General features: G+C 36.3%; 1 pseudogene; it reads right to left on the bottom strand.

The window, feature by feature from the left end:
- Positions 1-4,476: 4,476 nt before the first annotated feature.
- Positions 4,477-5,202, bottom strand: LOC147915367 (beta-1,3-galactosyl-O-glycosyl-glycoprotein beta-1,6-N-acetylglucosaminyltransferase 6-like; annotated as a pseudogene).
- Between the last annotated feature and the right edge of the window lie 644 nt (positions 5,203-5,846).

Genomic DNA, 5,846 nt, shown 5'->3' with positions numbered 1-5,846 from the left:
ATATCCAAAAGAATTGACAGCAGGATCTCGAAGAGATATTTGTACACCCATGTTCATTGCAGCATTATTCATAGTAGCTAAGAGGTATAAGCAACCTAAACGTCCATCATGAATGGACAAATGGATAAAGAGAATGTAGTATATACAATATACAATGGAATATTATTCAGTCTTAAAAACAAAGGAGATCCTATTGCATGCCACAACATGGATGAACCTTGAGGACATTATGCTAAGTGAAATAAGCTAGTCACAAAAGGACAAATACTATGTGATTCTGCTTATATGTGGTACTTAGAGTAGTCAATTCTTAGAAACAGAAAGTAGAATGGTGATTGCCAGGGAGTGTAGGGCAGGAAATAGGGGATTTGTTGTTGAGTGGGTTCAGTTTTAGAAGATGAACAAGTTCTAGAGATGTGTTTCATAACAATGTGAACATACATAACACTATAGATCTGTACACTTAAAAATGGTTAAGAGAGTAAATTTTATGTGTTTTCAAACAGTTTAAGTAAATAAATAAATTGAGGACTATAGTAGCTTTGCAGGTTTTCTATTTTCTTATGTTTATTTGTATATGCTAATCATTTTCTTCTCATTATATTTATATACACAAGTTGTTGAAGGTTAACTTTCTAAGTTTTTCTTTAGGTAACAGAACATTCGATGGAACTGTGACTGAATTTGCGGAGTAATTAATACAGCCGGTGATGGATGCAATAATGTTTATACTGAGTGTCTCCACATTTGGGGGAAGTGTGAGGTCTTCTTACTTATGCAAAGGGTAGCTATATCCTGTTGGATGGAAACATAGAGTTGTTCCATTGTTATATGGAAGTTCAAGTGTGTGTAGAGAGTACATATGGAAACTGAATAGCCAAAGGGGTGGGCTCTGCCAGTTACCAATTTACTGGCACTCGGTTTCAGATGCATCCTTTGTGATACTAGAGCTGGACCCTGTAAACATTTCTCCTTTGTCTGCTCACATGACATTCAGTTTTGTCAGTAAATGGCACCGGAAGGGCCTTCTCTTCCTGGTTCTCATGGCTTTTTCTTTCTGATTTTGTGGTATGCAGCTGCCAGCAGTATGAAGGACACCCAGTAGTGCTCATTGTCTGGCAAGTTTCACAGGTGACCCAGTGGTGGACTTCCCAGCCAATTTTGACAGTACCCCAGAGGCAGATTCCTAATGCGATTCTGTGGCACCCCAGTGGGTAGCATCCCAGTGGGTTTCAGCAGCGAGACTAAAGGACACCAGCAGTGCTTACCTTTTAGTGAATATCACAGGCATCCCAGCAGGTGGCTTCCTAGAGAATGTTAGAGCCAGCATTCTAGTGGACGGCCTCACAGGAAGTGTCAGTGGCATGGGGAGCTTCCCATCAGTTTGCAGTGGGAGCCCAGCAGATGGCTTCCCAGTGAGTTTTCAGGTATCCTATCAGGTGACGTCCCTGAGAGTCTTGCTGGTATCCCGGTTGGTGTCCGCCCCTGCTTGTCAGCCCCAGCCTGTGACACTGTAGCAAACTTCTTGGCCCTCCAGCGGGCCTCAGCCACGCCCTCTTCAATGAGTTCTGAATCTCCTTTTTCCAAGTTTATTTCTTCCTTGGCTACTCTGTCTGAGGCTTAGAGGTGGTGGCTGTTTTCTAGGTCTGCTATTCCTTTCTTCTGTTTTTTTTCAATAGCGAGTAACTACCTTTTTTTTTTACTCCTTTATTCTTTAGAGTTCTAGTTACCACTTAGTAGTTCATCTCTTGTTACTAGTAAATACTTCTTTATATTAAATTTTTCTTATTCACTTTGCAGATGTGGTTTCTGTCTTCTAACTGAACCCTGACTAATAATACACAAATCAAAGTCTCAGAAAAAATATATCAGAGAAATGCAAACTAAAATCAAGATAGGTCGTGATCTTAATATCAAATAGAGTTGAATTCAGGATGAAAAGCCTCAAATGATATGAGATGCAATTTAATGAAGATAGAATACTTATTAACATCTCTGCACCAATAACAGTATGACTATTCATAATGCTAAAACTTTAAAGGAGAAATAAAGTTGTAGGAGGCTTTAATTCACCTTTATTAAGTATTGACAGATCCAGTAGACAGATCTCAAAAGAACGTATAATACCTAAGTAATATACTAAATAAGGTATATTTAATTTATATAAATATATATATAGAAAGTGATACCTTGAAAACCAATAATACACATATTTTTAAGTATCCATAAAACAACTACCAAAACTTCTTTTTTGGTGAGGAAGGTCTGCCCTGAGCTAACATCTGCCAATCCTCCTCTGTTTTCTTTTTTTTTTTGCTGAGGAAGACTGGCCCTGGGCTAACATCCATGCCCATCTTCCTCCACTTTATATGGGACGCCGCAACAGCATGGCTTGACAAGCGGTGCGTCGGTGCGTGCCCAGGATCCGAACCAGCGAACCCTGGGCCACCGCAGCAGGGTGAGCGCACTTAACCACTTGCACCACCAAGCCAGCCCCCAAAACTTTTTATATATGAGGCCACAAAGAAAATTTCAACTTCTCAAAGTAGATAATGCAGATAACATTCTGTGAGCAAATGGAGTAAATAGTAAAATTAAATATTGATTTTAAAAATATACGCACAACAGAAATTTAAAAAGGCACCTAAAACTCTAAAAGACCTTTTTCTTGCACAACTCTTCAAAGAGGAAAGCAAAATTACAATTGCATAATATCCAGAAAGTAATGATGATGAAGCCCTACTTATCAGAAACTATGAAATATACCCAAAGTAGTAACCAGAAGAAATTATAGTTTTAAAAAGTAAATGACAAAAGGCAACCAATTCAAGAAGTTAGAAAAAGAACACCAAAACAAAGTTCATAAAAGCAAAATGCGAGAATTAATAATGGTAACTTGAAATTAATGAATTGGAAAAGAGAAAAATGGCAAAACTAACAAGTAAATCCAAGAGAAAAAACAAAGAAGAAAAGCACAGATACACAAAACAAGAATTGATGAGGAAATAACCATGGATACATAACGAATTTCAAAGACTTTTAAGAAATGCCTTTGTTCAATTCTCAGCAAATGAATTTGAAAATCTGGATGGGATCGATAATTTTCCAGGAAAGTGTAATTTATCAAAACCAACTCCAGAAGGGAAGAAAAATCTAAGTGGACATTATCATGGAAAAAATATGGAAAGCAAGCTACCTCCCTCACTAACAAACAAGTACAAACTCACCAAACACACACCTAGAACATTTCTTATTAAAGTTAGGAACAAAATAAGAATTCCTATTATCAGTGCTATTATATTATTCTGGAGGTAGTTGTTAACAACTTAGAAAAGATAAAGAAATTAACGTTATAATTGGAAATTTGGTAAATTTATCATTTATTTGCCTACTATGATTGAATAAATGGAAAATCCAAAAGAATCAACTAAAAAACTGTTAAAATGAGTGAGAAAACTTAGTAATATGGCTAGGTTAAAAAAAAACTATACACAAAAATTAACAGACTTCATAAGTAAAACAAATAAACAGTTTAACTAATGATACGATCCCATTTACAATAACTGCAAAAAGAAGTAAAACATCTGGGATTAAAGTTTAAAAATCTTTTTACTTTAGAAAATTTTAAACAGATAAAATATACATAAAATAAGTAACCCTCCTATACCTATCAACCAAGGTCAACAAAAAGAGAGTCAATCATGATTCACTTCCCCACTTACTCTCAAATTGTTTCGAAGCAAAGTGTGATGTCATATTTTTTAATTCTTAAATATTTCAGGATGTATCAAAAGATAAGAACATAGATTCTGTGGAATATAGGATCTAACATAGGAGTGGGGAAGAAAATTTCTAGGATAAGAGCTTGACAATAGGCCCAAGGGGAGAAGTGGCTAGACTAGGAGGGAAAAAGGAGCTGGTAAAGAGTGAAATTTGAAAAAAATAATCATATTTATTTGACAGATTAGTTTAAGCATTTTGGAAATATTACCGATAAGTATATATGAAAATAGTAACCAAGGCAAAAAGAATCTGAAGCAATCATTAACCTCAGGAAAAACAAAATGTTTAGGAGAAAGCAAATGTAATTATAGTAGAGTTCTTGTCAGCTGTAAATTATAGCTTCATAGTTATAATAATATAAATGTTGACTATTGATTTAAAATCACGGTATCAAAAAGATGAGCTAAGGAAAGTTTGTGGGTAAAGGATGAAAACCTAATTCTTGACAATTATAACAGGATATTGATATTGAATGTTAAAATTTGATATGTCAGGAAACCGTAGCATAGACGTATTAATTACATAGAGGTAAACAACATGAGAAACAGCCAAAAATATGATAATAGTTGCCTTTGGTAATTGAGACTGCATGTGGAGAGAGGCATGACCTTCAATTCTTCATTAAAATAAGCCTTTTAGTAATATTTGATTTTAAACTATAATGATATATTGCCTTGATTTAAAAATAAAAACTTATAGGGAATGAGAAAGGAAATCATACTCACCTGGAATCTTAAGTGAAATCCAGAAAAGTTCATCGGGACTGTAGGTGTCTTTCCTAGGTATCTTGGGACCACTGGAGTAACTCAAAGGCTGTTTTATTAAAAAGAGCAAAACGGACACATTCCCTTGTAAGGGCAATGTAAGCTGAACCAAAGTGGGTTTTGAGTTGATTTGACAGTGGCCTCTTATTTTTATGTCTCTTTAGGACAAAAGATTGTGTTCTGGTTCTACACTCTCTATGGGAACACTTGATCCTTTCAGCAGATTTCAGAGGACACTGAGGAGTAATGTTTTTCCCTTTCAATGTTTTCAAATACTGCACGGTCTCTTCATTTGTTTTTAGGGGGAAATCATGGCCACACATGTTAATGAAGTATCTCCACTGAACATCTGAAGTTAGGAGATCTGCCATGCAGACAGGACAGCCTGGAGTCTGGATATTCCCCTATGAGTAATATACTCATACTTTGAGGATATAGAAGTATTTGGGAAGCAGTTCAGTAATTGCCCCACAGCAATTTTAAACTCATTTGTGGCCTTTTTATCTATGTGGATACAGTAGACATTTTGAGGCATCTAAATAGCTTGGGGGAGCCATTCAAACATATCAAAATCTTGATTGATGGTCATTATATATGGCAAAGGGAATGCAGCTTCTTCTACAGACAATGGAATTGTGATATAGCAACTCTCCATCCCACCGTAAGGGCAAGGATCTATTCCAAACTTTGTGAATAACACACTTAGCAACATACGCACCATCTTCCCATTTAGGGCTGCATTACAGGCTTGTGGTAGGGAAACGGCTTGATCTTCATCATCTATATCCTTCCTTTGACCACTATTTGGTTGATATACTTGCATGTTATGCAGTATACTGTGACCATGATTATAATTTGAACAGTAATGATACAAAGATAACATCTCCAAAATTTCACTTTTGTTTTTGACACCTTGGGGTGGAGGTGGAGGGATAGAATCTTTCTCTGAAGGTTAAAAAAAAAAAAAAATCAACTTCTAAAACAGAGGTTGGCCTGGTGGCATAGTGGTTAAGTTCACGTGCTCTGTTTTGGTGGCCCAGGGTCTGCAGGTTTGGAACCTCGGGCACAGACCTACACCCCACTTATCAAGCCATGCTGTGGCAGTGTCCCGCACAAAAAATAGAGGAGAATTGGCACAGATATTAGCTCAGGGCCAATCTTCCTCACCAAAAAAAAAAAAAAACCCCAAACAAGTTCTAAAACATTTTATTTCTCTAGCAGTCTCTAGACTTGGCCAGTCTATCAGTTGCACTTACTTTTCTAGATCAAATTTACCTATTACTCTCCTATATTTTGATT

This window comes from Ceratotherium simum, chromosome 13 (assembly GCF_057802395.1).
Source record: "Ceratotherium simum simum isolate JZ-2026a chromosome 13, ASM5780239v1, whole genome shotgun sequence".
NCBI lineage: Eukaryota > Metazoa > Chordata > Mammalia > Perissodactyla > Rhinocerotidae > Ceratotherium > Ceratotherium simum.
The sequence above is the reverse complement of the archived record's forward strand: the minus strand, read 5'-3'. Positions and strand labels throughout refer to the sequence as shown.